Source organism: Musca domestica, unplaced genomic scaffold (assembly GCF_030504385.1).
Source record: "Musca domestica strain aabys unplaced genomic scaffold, Musca_domestica.polishedcontigs.V.1.1 1, whole genome shotgun sequence".
NCBI lineage: Eukaryota > Metazoa > Arthropoda > Insecta > Diptera > Muscidae > Musca > Musca domestica.
Window position 1 is genome coordinate 31,743,756 of NW_026712114.1, and position 16,564 is coordinate 31,760,319.

Genomic DNA, 16,564 nt, shown 5'->3' on the forward strand with positions numbered 1-16,564 from the left:
TCAGAAATATATTTGCCAAATTTTATCGAGATCGGTTCAGATTTTTATATTGCTCCCATATATATCTATATCTGATTTCAAATTAATTTTGCACCAAATGGGCAATACAAGTCCGAATTTACAAGATACAAATGCTTCGGCATATTCAGTCCTTTCAACTTTAAATTATAACTATAATCATAGCGTATATGATTGAATTCTACCATAAAACACTTGTTATGTGGAGCTCTACTTAATTAGCAAAGTGTGGTAGGGTATCATAAAGTCGGCCCGCCCGACCTTAGGACATTCTTTACTGTTTTTTATTATATGACATGTATATTAAATTGCTTTCGGGTGTCTCAAATTTTTTAAAAGCTCACGACATTCCTAAATGCCTTCCTAATTGTTTCTAAGAAATTCCTCAAGTCCCTTAAAACATTCCAATGCATTTCAGTCAAATAAAGTCATTATAAAAAAATTAATAATAAAAATAATTGAGAACATAACTAATTATTGCCAAACCAAGAAACGACAATAAAATCTTGATGGTAAAGGTCGAACAGAATCAGACAACTAAATCTATTAAATAACAGTTACCAACTGCCAGCCTGGCTAGCCAGTCAGCCAACATCATTTTGTTATTATTATTACAAGCTTTGATTGTTCGTTCGTATTTTACACGCTCCAACACCAAATTTAGTGCGGCACGACCAAAATGGTAACTTGTTTTAGCACTCTGCACAATTTTAAAAGAGCAAAAAATAAAAACATCAAATTTACACAACTGGTCAACAAGTGAACCACCAAACAAATGCAATTCACTAACTAACAATAATAATAATAATGCAATAGACTTTGCTACACTGAGAGAAATTGATTTGTGGTTGGTACTTACAAAAATGTATTATTTTTTTTTTAAATAATAATTGGAATTAAATAGACACTTACCTAGAAAGAAAAGAACAAATTGAAGGATATTAGAAAAAAATATGTAATTATTTTTGATATATATATATATATATATATATATATTTTTTTTTTTTTTAAATTGGGAATAAGAAGCGTGCAGCATGCTCCCCCAAACTTTATTTTTAACATAAGAAGGGAGATCGTATAAATAATGGCACCACTAAGCCGTCATGTTGTATTGCATGTATTTGCATAAAAATAAAATATTGAAATTAAAAGGAGGTTAAATTCTGTCTGGCTGAAATTTTTATACCCTCTACCATGTGAATATATAAATTATGACCAAATCAAATGTATGGAAAATTCCAAAAATTCTTGGTTGCCACTTAATTTGATTTTAAAATTGCTTGGAATGGGGTTCGTATAAGTAATGACTACACGTATCCGCCCTATTGAACAGCATTTATTTGGTTTCAAGATAACATATAAAAATGGATGTGTTCGGTACATTCAGATGGAAAAAATATAAAATTACGAACATTTGGCAAAAAAAAAAAAAAATTTCCAACACCTTCAAAACGTTTAAAGTCGGTCGTCCCAGCTTATAAATTTGGTTGAAGGTGTTAGCTGAAACCTTCCAAACGCCAAAAATCAAAAATGGGGTCCATGCAAAATGGTGGGACCATACTCGTATAGGAATTTATTAAGAGGGTTGGGCGGTTTACATTCTAAGAGCATTTTTCATAGTTCAAGGTTAAACATATGTGCAGATTTTTTCAGAAATTTGTTTGAATGGAAATCCTTTACAGGCTTTTGGGGAAATTGGACCCCCTGTTAAAAGTCATCTGTGATCAGAAGACATTTTATAGATCTTCTGTGAATTGAAGACATTTGAAAAAGCCTTCCAAGGCTAAAAGTTCATTTACATTTAACTATCATAATTTTTACAGCTCCCATATAAAATTGCCTATAGTCGGTGGAACCGCAACACGCTTTCTAATCAGTAAATATTGTATTAAACATTTACTGATTAGAAAGCGTGTTGCGGAGCTTCGGTAGCTTGAATACCTCTTCATATTCGTTCTAAGACCAAGACCACTTTTGTGGAAACACTTTGACCTGAATATCATTTCTTTCACGACGAGACTATTCTTTAGAGGTATTATTATAACAAGAATGTTCATTACAAGATTTATGTAGCTAGGACACGTCTTGGATATCGTACCTTCTACAACTCTTCCATAGTTAGGGGACCATTTACATGGTAGAGGAGCGTTTGGAGAATATCTATGGACCTTGTAAATTGCTTATATGGCTACAATATCGTTTACAGGATCTCTAAAGCCAGAATTCCTTTCACATGATCTCTACGGTCCCTTTTACTAGAAGACATTTTTGAGGTCGTAATATTAAACCATCTTTTAGGATCTTCGATGGCAAGGTCTTCTACAGGGTGAGATAAAAAAACTGCAACAAAGTCAAACGCCATAATTTGTTTAAATTTTTTGAATGAAAGCAAAAAAATGTCGGAAATAGCATTAAATTTTAGAATAAGTTTAGATTTGTTCGAATAGGTCAACATTGACACGAATTATGGCCTTCAAACGGCCAATGAAACCGTCACACGCTGCCCGAATGTTGCTCTGCAGTATTTTGGCCCATTCCCGGCGAAGCGCTTTGGTATTTTTTATTGCCAACCTTGATTTCCAAAATACTCCAGACACAATAGTCCAACGGATTGGTATCCGGAGATTTTGGTAACCATTGTGCGCTGGAAATGAAGCGAGGAACCTCAATGAAGCGTAGCAACTTTTTAGCTCTTTTGAGTCTATTTTCTCTCCCTTGCGGTATAAGTTCTTACACTTTTTGGAATTTCCAAGGCTTTACCCCGAGCTCATTTTCCAATATTTGCCGGATGGAATATTGCGGTATTTTCAGCATACGAGCCATTTTGCGTCCATTAAGACGCGGATTTCGAACAAGTCGCTTCTTTACTATTCGAACCATTTCTGCTGATGTTGCTGTTTTCTTCCGTCTATTTCCTTGACGTCGGGCTACGCTACCAGTATCACGGTAACGATTATTATTTTTAGATAAGTGATCGGAAAATTATTGCATAATAATAAAAAAATAATGGCATGCCGCTAATTAATCGGAACCAAATGATTTACTACGAACACAGGATCATTGCAGGCAAAAAAATGATAGCCCTACGAATTCCAGTTTTGGGGTATTGAATCTACGCTGGGCCGTTGGCGAAGATCTTATCTTTTACTGAAGTTGGCGGGTTAAAAATCATAATATTTCGGTGGCGAATTAAAAATCATCAATTAATGACACGCGTAAGTCAGCGATGGCTTCGTAGCTGTGTGACAAGCAATATCCAAATTACCACTTTGGGCTATAGCAGTAATATTCTGTTTCTTTTTTCTATATTGTTGTTCGACAATGTGCTTCACGGTGAACCACATATTCTCATGCAGGACAATCAATGTAAAGAACTTCCATGTCCTCTTATGGGTCTTCTGTACAGGTAATATGTCTTCAATGACTAGGGTTTCTATGGAGAGGATATTTTTAAACCATATTCCAATTTCTCGAGGTGTACACCGATGCAATTACAAAAACTCTTCGGAATATTGTTGCTAACAACCAAAAACACCATTGGTTCGATGGTTTTTTTTTTTGTTTGTTAGTCACATATTAATGGTAATGGTTGAATGGTCCATTGGGTATGTTGCAATTACTTGCGATTGCATTGTCCGACGCACTAAAAAAGTATACTCCGCAATTGTTCAGACGACATTTGTTTTACAAATGCCATTTAAGTGATTTTTTATTACACCTAGTGTTTGAAATACTGTTATATGATGCGTTCTTTTTCTTTTTTTTTCGTTTTAAATAATTGTTACAACAATTGCAATTGAATAGATCAGTCACATTGAGTGAATAGTTAGGTCGGTCCTCTGAGAGGGAAGTATTAAAACGCCAAAGTGCAATTCAAACATTCACAATGGAGTGGCAAAACAAGGTGTTCCAACAACAACAACAACAATTGCCAAAGATAATAAATCAAAATCATTAGGGAGATAGATACCTCGAAACAGATATGAGGCAAATGGATAGGAATCAACGTTTGGCTACCAGATTTTAGATTGTCAAATGTGTGCGATAAAAAAAAACCCAACTTGTGTTTAAATGATTGTTTGCTGTCAAACCCCACTGTGTGTGTGTGTGTGTGTTTTTTTTTTTTTTTTTTTTTAATTTTATTTCAAACAAAAGACTACTAATGCTTTTTTGGTGTTAACAAAAAAAAAAAACGCGCTCATTTGGACCAGACAAAATGAAGCCACAAAATAAATGCCAGACATTTTTTAATGGGGCAAAATTTTTTACGTGAGGTGTTTCTTTTGACGTGAATTGAAAGACAAAAACGACAATTACACTGTCGCCTTGATGTCTGGTCAAATTGCGCGTTCACCACTTGTCAGGGGACAATAAGCGTGTGCGTATTTTGAAAGATTTTAAGAGAATAATTGCCAGGTAATTGGTTGAATATATATTCCAAGAAAATAAGAGGAGACATTGAATAGAATAATAGGAAAGGGTTTATGCTTAGCTAAAAAAGTCTGCAAAATCTCGCATTCTGAAGTTAACCAAGGAGGATGTTAGTAAACCCATTGCACAATGGACCCACATCAAATTTTCCCGGTTCCAGCCTATTTCAATGTCTCCTACGAATGTAAACCCTAGAAACTAAGAGTGACATCCAAATCAAATTCCAGAATTTCAGCTCTATCCCTTTACCAAATACCAAATTTTATAAAATTTAGTACGCATATCCACGACAATCTACGTCTCTACATTGTAGACACCAACAGTGATTCACAATTAGTACCATTTAGTACTATTCGAACAATTAAAGTTCATTTGCAAAACAAACATCAGATCAATATCAAATTAGAGGATTTCAGCTCTATCCCTTCACTCAATAACAAAATTTGGTACCACTTAGTACTTTTACGAACAATTATAATACACATTTGCAAAATCGCCTTCTTATGTAAGCTTCAGACACCAATAGTGACATCTATAGCAAATTTCAAGATTTAGTTGTATTTTTGGTACTTTTTGTACAATTATAGTACACATTTCCAAAACCACATACATATATTAACTACAGACACCAAAAGTGACTTCTAAATTAAATTTCCGATTTCTTGCTCTATCCTTTCACCCAATTCCAACTTTAGTACTTGTATCCAAATTATATTATAAATATTATACAGGGTGAGATAAAAACAAGTTAAAAAGCAGTAAGTTCGGCCGGGCCGAACTTTTAATACCCTCCACCCTTTGCAACGAATTTGGAAATTTTCAAAAAATAAAATCCTTAAAAAATTCTGTTAAAATTTTAAAAATACCGAATGTAGCCGTTATATTGGGGTCTATACGACGTGGACATACATAGGCATTGTTTGTCATAAGCCATTACCATATTCAAATTCGAAACTTGAAATAAACGGTGAATAATGTAGCTAAAATCATCAAAATATCGTATATAAGGAGGTGCCGTTAAATTGGAGCTGTGCGAAGACCTGGACCACCATAGACAATTTTCTGTCACAAGCTGTAGCATCCATTACGAACTTCAAATACCACATCTCAAACAATTTCGGTGGGTATTGTACCTAAAATCGTCAAAATACCGAATATAGGGAGGTACTGATATAAGGGGCCTATACGAAGACCTGGACCTGCACAGACAATTTTCTGTCACAGACTGTAGTTCACATAACAAACTTCAAATACCAATTTTGAAACAATTCCGGTAAATAATATCGCTAAAATCATCAAAATACCGAATATAGGGAGGTACCGTTATATGGGGGCTATACGAAGACATGGACCTACACAGATTATTTTCTGTCTTAGGCTGTAGTATCCATTAGGAACTTCAAATTCCAAATTTGAAACAATTCCGGTGAATAATGTCGCTAAAATCTTCAAAATACCGAATATAGGGAGGTACCGTTATATGGGGCTATATGATAACTTGGACCTATATGGCCCATTTACGAACTTAACATGAGTATTTCGAGGAGTTACGAACGGAATGACAAATATAGTATGGTGGAGGGTATTAACAAAATTGTAACAAAGTCAAACGCCATAATTTTTACATATTATTGGATGAAAGCAAAAAATGTCGGAAATAGAATCAACTTTTAGAATAAGTTTAGATTTGTTCGCCTTTGGCACGAATTGTGGCCTTTAAACGGCCAATGAAACCGTCACATCCTGCCCGAATGTTGCTCTGCGGTATTTTGGCCTATTCTCGGCGAAGCGCTTGCTTGAGGTTATCGACACATTGGTATTTTTAGTGTCAACTTTGCTTTCCAAAATACTCCAGACACAAAAGCCCAAAGGATTGATATCCGGAGATTTTGCTGGCTATTGTGCGCTGGAAATGAAGCGAGGAACCTCATTTTGTAACCATTCTTGGGTGGCGCGTGCTGAGTGCGATGGTGATGAGTCCTGTTGGAATGTAAAAGGTCTGCGGACACAATGTTTGCGTGCCCAAGGCTTTGATACCATCGGCCCACACCATCACCATGGCCAGCCGAAGGTGCACATTTTCAGCTGACCTCTTTGGCAAGTAAACACGATCATTTTGTTTGTTTACAAACTGCTGGACAACGCATATTTTCTCATCGAATAAAACCAAATTCGGCAGTTCACCACTTTCGGCTAAGCGAAGCAACTCTTTAGCTCTTTTGAGTCTATTTTCTTTCCTTTGCGGTGTAAGCTCTTGCACTTTTGGGAATTTCAATGACTTAACCCCGAGCTCATTTTTCATTATTTGCTGAGTGGAATATTGCGATATGATCCATGAGCCATTTTTCGGCCACTGCGACGCGGGTTTCGATCAAGTCGCTTCTTTACTTTTCGAGCCATTTCTGCTGATGTTGCTGTTTTCTTCTGTCCACTTTCTTGACGTCGGGCTACGCTACCAGTATCACGGTAACCAACGATGGTACGAAACACAAAAAATGTATTCCCATTTAAATGCTGGAGTGCTCTAACGATAGCCATTTGTGGTTTTCCAGCCAAATATAAAGAAATCACACTATCACGCCTGAATTCCATCACGAAAAACTTTTTTTCTGGAAAATTCTCAACAAAATGCTTTTGTACGGTTGTAAACAATATAATGAGCTGTTACTCGAATAATTGTAACAGCTGTCGGACGAGTATCTTAGAAATGACAGCAGTCTGAAGTTGGTTGCAGTTTTTTTCATATCACCCTGTATAGCAATAATCAGCGAATTCCAAAGAATTCTAATCTGAAAATTTCAAAAAAATTGGATAGAGAGGGGAACTTTCTGCCTCTATTTAGGATGAGGCGATGTAAACTTTAATCAAAACGTCGATAAACCTGTCTTCTATTTTAAGCTCTACTCTCATAATCTGCTAGATTTTCCATTTAATTATTAAAAATAAATAAATTATTTAATTTATATAAATTATTTATTATACAAATGCATCTTGAAACAACCAAGCAGATTTTAGTTTAGCGTGTTCTTTTGAAGTATAAGTTTTGTCACTACAACACACATAGCTCTATACCTTCAGATTTCTCTCAAATCTACTACTTCTCAACACGAATTTATTTTATATAAAAAATCCAATCACGTTTTGCTTTTGTTTCAATTATAATTAGCCCAAAATGTTGATTGCATTTTTTGTTTTCGTTTTTTTACTGTTGAATTGAAATTTCCAAAAGTTGTTAAAATTTGAAACATTCTTGTTTTTGATTTGATTTTTAAGCGAAATGAAAGTGTTAACGCTTGCGCCTTAAATCCAAACACACAAAAATTGAAAAAAAAAAAAAAAAATAAAATGAATGATTTATTAGCTTGGCTGCTCTTTTGTTTCTCTCTCTCATTGGAATTGTTGAAATTCAATTTTAATGATTGGTTATTTGTTATGAGGAAATATTTGTAAACAAATGTTAAAACTGCAATTAATTTTAATGTTTAGAAATGTTGTGATATGAATGCAGTCAAATGACAAATGAGCTGGTGAGAGGGTGAGGTGAGGTGGTCTAAAATTAGACTAGACATGCCTGGAAAAGATGAATGTGGGATTTTTAATATCATGAATTATGTCTGTTTATATTTCAGGTATGTCGGGTTCTTCTATTTTGAATAACAAAAATGGTTAACATCTCACTGTAGCTCTCACCTTTCATAGCTACGTTACGATTCTCAGAATGTTTCAAAAAAGTGCAGTCCAATTATGACACCGGTTACTTTTCTGGATGAATTGGTAGGTTTTGCAATAATTACTTTTTTTTAAATATTTTTTTTCCATCACGTTTTACAACTGGTCAAAAATATATTTTTTAAATAATTTACCTATTCCAGAGTACATGAATTGTGCAATAAATCATTTAATCATACTTAAAAAAAAAGTGTTTCTTTAATCCACTACACACTTCCCTATTAATCTTCTTAATTTGCAATATTTCCCAATTAAAGACATGAAGTAATCCACCTACAGCCAACCGAAAACATTAAATAAAAAAAAAGTACTTCCGAAATAATAAATCTTTCTCTCCAGCCAAAACAACAAAAAAAAAATACACACACAACAACAGGCATGGCAATGCAACGAAATTGTAAGCCAACTATTACACAAATAAAAGCAAAAAAACAAAAAAAAGCTCCAACAAAATTTAAAGCCTCAAATCATGCACACATACCCACCCATCAGACAGATGACGTGAAACAAGGTGTTTCCGTCATCTGATTTTGAGTATCTTTTCAGTTTAGCTTTTTTTTGGTGTTTCAAAATTAAATTTCAATTCAGTGAGCGCGCATGCGTGCGCTCACACAAAATATAACAGCATGGCATAGGCCTACACAAAAAGCACCATGAAATGAAAAATTGTCTCGCATGGAGGGTGTTACAACTTGCCCCACCTTTGATTGTCGTGTGCGCTGCAAATCAGAGTCGCTTTAGCCATATTTCTTACTACGGCTAAAGCTGCTGCTTCTTTCGAATCTATTTCATTTATCGTTAACTCAATGCAGACGCATTATAACTTTAGTGCCGAATTGTTTTCGGTTTGTGGGAATCCAAAAAAACGATTTCCATCTCATAACTTTTATTAAATGCTGTACTTTGTTCGGTTGGTAGTGGGTGGAAAATGCAATCATCACCGCCTATTTGGTGTGGTTCTGCCATCTTTGTTGCCATGCAAAGTTTCGTCTGCAAAAATAGCACTGATGTTATGTTGAAGCTTCTCATGTTGTTGTGGTTTACATTTACATCTTCATTGCATTTAAGAGAGGAGGTCTAAAGGGAAAAAGAGTATTTATGTGCGTGGCACTTATTACTTGTGATGCACAATAAAGGGCAAATCGGATGAAGATATATATGGGAGCTATATCTAAATATTGACCGATTATCTTATATTTCAATATTCCTTGGATAAAACAAATGACTTGGACAGAGGGAGGACAGCTTGCATGAATCGACTTAGAATGTAATTATATGCAGATCATCAAAGGGAACTATGGGTCTATCCTGTTTCCTTTTGCCTATTACAAACAAATGCACAAAGGCATATTACCCTGACCACCTCGTGGTAAGGTAGGGTATAAACAGGGAGTTTTAAAATAAAATGTGAAGGTTCGCTTATATGCAGACTAAATGTAGGTTGAATATTTTTGCGAGTAGTAAATCTAAATTCCATCTGATTTGTTTGGAAATTGGGACGGAATCCTCCAAAATACTGAAAATCGGAAAATGTCGGATTGCAGCTGCGTCGGTTGTAAATTAGGACAGCAACCTACACATTAACAAGTAAAACCAGTAAAGAAAGTCTTAAAGTCGGTCGGGGCCGACTTTATGATACCCTACGCCACTTTGCTAATTTAGTAGATCTGCGCATAACATTTAAAAGTTTTTATGGGAGAATTCAATCATACACGCTATGATTATAATTATAATTTAAAGTTCAATGGACTAAATATGCCGAAGCATTTGTATCTTTTAAATTCGGACTTGTATTACCCATTTGGTGCACAATTAATATGAAATCGGATAAAAATATATATGGGAGCTATATCCAAATCGGAATCGATCTTGATAAAATTTGGCAAAGATATTTCTGAGCTGTATTTGATTACGGCTGTGGGTAACAAATATGACAAATCGGATGAACAGTATATATGGGAGCTATAGCTATATCTGAACCGATCTTCACCAAATTTGACATACTATCTTCTTGACTCAATTCGGTCGTAAGTGCCAAATTTCATCCCATTTGGGCAAATATTGGACGTTTGGTGCACAATCAAAGGTAAATCGGACGAAGTTATATATGGGAGCTATATCCAAATCTGAACCGATCTCGATAAAATTTAGCAAATGTATTTCTGAGCGGTATTTGATATATTTGCCCAAATATTGTTGTTACAGAGTGCATATTACGGCTGCGGAGGACAAAAAAAAAAACAAATCGGATGAACAATATATATGGGAGCTATAGCCATATCTGAACCGATTTCAATCATATTTGGCATACTTATTTTCAGGTCCAATCTGATCCTACGTGCAAAATTCCATACCATTTGGGCTGATATTACACATTTGGTGCACAATAAAAGGCAAATCGGACAAAGATATATATGGGAGCTATATCTAAATTTTGACCGATAATCTCAAATTTCAATAGGGATCGTCCTTGGGCCAAACAAATTATTTGTGCAAAATTTTATCTGGATAGGACAATCAATGCGAACTGTACTTTGTTTACAAAAATACATGGACAGACCGACGGACGGACATGCATAAATCGACTCAGAATGTGATTCTGTACAGATCATAAAAAGGATTCATGTGTCTATCTCGTTTCCTTTTGCCTGTTACAAACAAATGCACAAAGACATAATACCCTGACCACCTTGTAGTGTAGGGTATAAAAACATTAAGTTCGGCCGGGCCGAACTTCTTATACCCTCCGCCTTGGGTAAAGGAAACATTAGAACCCATTATGAAGAAATGTGGCAAAAATAATGAAAATACCGAATATCGGGAGGTAACGTTATATGGGGGCTATACCAAAACGTGAACCTATACAAGCAATGTTCCGCCACAGGAGCTAGAACCCATTATGACCTACAAATATTCAGACAAATTCGTAAAAAAAAATTGGCATAAATCATAAAAATACTGAACGTCAGCAGGCACCGTTATATGGGGGCTATATCAATGCCGATACATACAATTTTTCGCCACACGAACTAGGATCCATTATGACCTACAAATCCGTAAAAAAATGTGGTAAAAATCTTAAAAATACCGAATATTCGTACCGATACCGAAGGAGTTACCGTTGTATGGGGACTATACCAAAAGGTGAACCGATATATTTTTTTTTTCAATACCAACCATCCTAGACACAATACAAATTGTTCTGCTAAATTTTGGCGTTCTACGTCAAATAATGTGGGATGTATGGTGGTTTCAACAGAGAGACGGACAGACAGACAGACGGACATCGTTAAATTGACCTAGAATTTTATGCTGATTATGAATATATATACTTTATGGGGTCAACGACGAATAATTAGAGATGTTACAAACGAAATGACAATTAATATACCCTGATTTCAAAGTTGGAAGGTATAAAAGAATACAGGAGACCGTTACATACCAAAAAGTGGACCTACATTGAACAATACATTATTGAGAACCCAAAATTTCGGGCCCTAAAAGAAATACCACAAAAAAGATCTCAATATCAATTCGACATTTGTAAAAAAACGTTTTCACTAATGAGTGCAGCTGGTAAGCGGTTATTCTCTATAGCAGGTAATGATATGATGTTAATTCGGGTTTTACATGTTGTTACTGAATTCGGTATTTATATGTTTTTAAAAAATTAAAATTTAATTTTTAAAATTTTAAAATTAAATAAAAATAATTAAAAAAAGAAATAAGTTAAAAATTTTAACAATTGTCAAAATATGCAAAATCCGTTTTCTGATACTTAGCTAAAATTCTATTATTTACTATTCAAATTGAAAATATCGAGACATCACAAATTCAAATATATTTAAATTTGTTATTTCAAAATTGTCCTCCTAATACCAAAGTCTGATATTGGGCGCCACTCTACACGACATGAATTATTTTTATACCCTCCACTATACTATGGAGGGTATATTAACTTTGTCATTGCGTTTGTAACTCCTCGAAATACTCATGTCAGCGTACAATTCTAAGTCGATTTAGCGATGTCCGTCTGTCTGTTGTAATCACGCTATCTTTCGAATGAATTGAGATATATGGCTAAAATTTTGCACACATGTTTATTTTTCCAGTAGGCAGGTTAAGTTCGTAAATAGGCCATGTAGGTCCACGTTTTCATATAGCCCCCATAAAACGGTACCTCCCTATATTCGGTACTTTGATGATTTTAGCGACATTATTCACCGGAATTGTTTCAAATTTGGTATTTGAAGTTCCAAATGGATACTACACCCTAAGATAAAAGATTGTCTGCGCGAGTCCATGTCATCATATAGCCATATAGCGGTACCTCCCGATATGCGGTATTTTAATGATTTTAGCGACCTTTTTCCCGGAAATAATTTAAAATTTGGTATTTGAAGTTCAAAATCGATACTACACCCTAAGACAGAAAATTATCTGTGCAGGTCCACGTCTTCGTGTAGCCCCCATATACCGTACCCCCCGATATTCGATATTTTGATGATTTTAGCGACATTATTCACGGGAATTGTTTCAAATTTGGTATTTGAAGTTCAAAATGGATACTACACCCTAAGACAGAAAATTGTCTGTGCAGGTCCACGTCTTCGTATATCCCCCATATAACGGTACCTCCCGATATTTGATATTTTGATGAATTTAGCGACATTATTCATGGGAATCGTTTCAAATTTGGTATTTGAAGTTCAAAATGGATAATACACTCTCAGCTAGAAAATTGTCTGTGCAGGTCCAGGTCTTCCTATAGGCCCCATATATCAGTACCTCCCTATTTTCGGTATTTTGACGATTTTAGGTACAAAACCCACCGAAATTGTTTCAGATGTGGTATTTGAAGTTCGTAATGGATGCTACAGCCTGTGACAGAAAATTGTCTATGCTGGTCCAGGTCTTCGCACAGCTCCAATTTAACGGCACCTCCTTATATACGATATTTTGATGATTTTAGCTAAATTATTCACCGTTTATTTCAAGTTTCGAATTTGAATATGGTAATGGCTTATGACAAACAATGCCTATGTATGTTCACGTCGTATAGAACCCAATAACGGCTATATTCGGTATTTTTAAAATTTTAACAGAATTTTTTAAGGATTTTATTTTTTGAAAATTTCCAAATTCGTTGCAAATAGTGGGGGGTATTCAATGTTTGGCCCGGCCGAACTTAATGCTTTATAACTTGTTCTTTCTCCTTTCAAGATCTCAAGTTCCATTTTCCAAATCTGGCAGTGTTAAAGTCAATGGCCACAAACTTTGTAAGAGAAAAAAGAATTGATCACTTTTGAAAGTGACAATTAACCAATTGTTTGAAATTTGCTGCAACAACGAAACCCGATTCTCATATCTAAGCCAGGTGTTGCCAAGTATTGCCACTGGCATTTTCTTAAATTTCATAATGAATGACTCTGCAACGTCATTATACTGGGTGCAATTCATTTGCTGCTTTGTATTGTTGTTGTTTTAAGCTTTGTCATCAGCGGAAATCATAGCTTGAGGTGGCCGGCCAACAACACGACACACACACACACAAACAACGAAAATAAAATGACAACCACACCACACCACCCATTTGGTGTTTCGTGGCGAACACATGTCTCAAAGACATGACGACAAACAAACATTCGGCAAATCCAGCCGGCTGGCCGGTTAGTTGGTCTGTCCATTTCGATTATGCAAATTTTGTCGCGTGAGTTGTGTTTCGTCGTGGCTTAGAAGAACCAAACAAAACAGAAAAAACGCCAAAAGAAAAAAAGCAAATCACAGTCACATGTGGCTAAAAATAATGGTTAGTCAATGTGGCTAAAATAATGGCATAATGGTGGTGGCCACCACATGAATTAGCCACCAAGACGTCGAACAGCAGGCGTTGTTAGGCAAACGTGTCCAAACTCAAAAAAATGAATTGCTGTATTAAGTGTTAAAAATGAATTGAATTCTATGAGATTTTTGTTTTTGTCTGTTAATACTTTTACCAAATTTGTTGTTGCTTGAGATTCTCTCCATGGATATGAAATTTTATCAATGAAGATTTGTTTTTTTTTCTTGTATTGCCAGCATTCGCTTCAACTGGTTTTGGCCTGTAACACAAACCATTTGCAGCAGCAGCAGCAGACAACTCCAACCCAACCGGACAACCAAACGACCACACTTGTCTGATGTGCCGAGTTGCTATTGGAGTTATGTAGTGGTAGGTAGTAGAGGTTATCGTTCGACGTTTATGACCATTGGACGTATGTGCGGCCAACAACTACCGCCTAGCCAAGTTATCACCATTGAATTCATAAGTACAGATTTGAATTGCACTTTTTGATGGTTTTGGTGAACTGAAATTTGAGTTGTTTTTTAGGCGGTAGCAACCAACAGCATTTTTTGGCCATTTACTGTTGAAGTTGATAGACAGACGAACGGCCAAAAGCGGAGTTTATAAACTTTTGAGTATTTTGGGTGTTAAGACAAGGACGTTTGGTATAGTCTAGTCATATTTATTTTTTTTTTATTGGAAGTCAGTTTTGTCGCTTTGCTAAGGTAGTTGTTGAACGCCAACTATAATTTGATACATATGTCTCAAGTTGTATTTAAAACTTATAGTAAGGTTGTTTTTTTTTTTTCTTTTCAATAATAAAATAACAATATCTTTTGATTATTATTTAGAACGATTTTGAGAAATGAGACCCATTTTTAAAATTTAAGTGAAACTCAAATAAATTTTTTTCCGTAGAATTCTTGGCATTGAGAAGGTCAGAAGTGCTCTGACATATCTTCAATTTTACTTTTACTCCAAAAGTTATCCCCTAAAAATAAAATATCCAATATTAATATTCCACAAAACAAGTTAATAAGTATCAGTCGGTTCTGTTGACGATCTGAGAATCATTTAAATAACAATTTAAATAATCGAAAACCCATTAAAAATAATTTCAAAATATATTGTTCTCAGAAATTATTTAAAAAAAATTACTGTGATTGTCTTAAAAAAATTCAAAATATAACGCCTGAGGGTCTGATGGTCTTTCAAAAATTATTTTCAAGAACCCACTATTGGGAGAAAATCATATAGTACTTCAAAATTTAAATTTAAGATCGAAACCAGTAAAGAAAGTCTTAAAGTCGGGCGGGGCGGACTTTATGATACCCTACACCACTTTGCTAATTAAGTAGAGCTCCACATAACAATTAAAAGTTTTTATGGGAGAATTCAATCATACACACTACGATTATAATTATAATTTAAAGTTCAAAGGACTAAATATGCCGAAGCATTTGTATTTTTTAAATTCGGACTAGTATTGCCCATTTGGTGCACAATTATTTTGAAATCGGATAAAAATATATATGGGAGCTATATCCAAATCGGAACCGATCTCGATAAAATTTGGCAAAGATATTTCTGAGCTGTATTTGATATATTTCCCTGAATATCGTTGTTACGAAGTGCATATTACGGTTGTGGGCAAAAAATCTAACAAATCGGATGAATAATATATATGGAAGCTATAGCTATATCTGAACCGATCTTCACCAAATTTGACATACTAGCCGCTAGACTCAACTCGGCCGTAAGTACCAAATTCCATCCCATTTGGACAAATATTAGACGTTTGGTGCACAATAAAAGGTAAATCGGACGAAGTTATATATGGGAGCTATGAGCCGATCTGGATAAAATTCAGCAAATGTATTTCTGAGCTGTATTTGATATATTTCCCCAAATATTGTTGTTGCATAGTGCATATTACGGCGGCGGTGGACAATAATAACAAATCGGATGAACAATATATATGGGAGCTATAGCTATATCTGAACCGATTTCGATGAAATTTGGCATACTTATTTTCACGCATACTTATTATTATATTATATATATATGCTATATCTAATAAGCTATATCTAAATTTTGACCGATTATCTCCAATTTCAATAGGGTTCGTCCTTGGGCCAAACAAAAGATCTTTGCAAAATTTCATCTGGATCGGGCAATAAATGCGACCTGTACTTTGTTTACAAAAATACATGGACAGACGGACGGACGGACAGACGGATGGACGGACATGCATAAATCGACTCAGAATGTGATTCTATGCAGATCATCAAAAGGAACTATGGGTCTATCTCGTTTCCTTCTGCCTGTTACAAACAAATGCACAAAGACATAATACCCTGACCACCTTGTGGTGTAGGGTATAAAAATAGAACACGATTATAACTTTTTCATATATGTATATGAATATATGTATATAAAATTCTTGAGTATGACTCAGATAATCCTGCACAAATACTCGTATAAATTTTCGATTAGAAAGGAATGGACCAATATTGTCCGATATTGTATGAAAGCAAAAAATGTCGGAAATAGCATCACATT

At 35.0% G+C, this 16,564-nt stretch overlaps 1 protein-coding gene across 2 annotated transcripts in view; it reads right to left on the reverse strand.

The window, feature by feature from the left end:
- LOC101889233 (darkener of apricot like) overlaps window positions 1-16,564 on the reverse strand; it is a 259,798-nt gene that overhangs the window by 116,757 nt on the left and 126,477 nt on the right. The window lies entirely within an intron of this gene.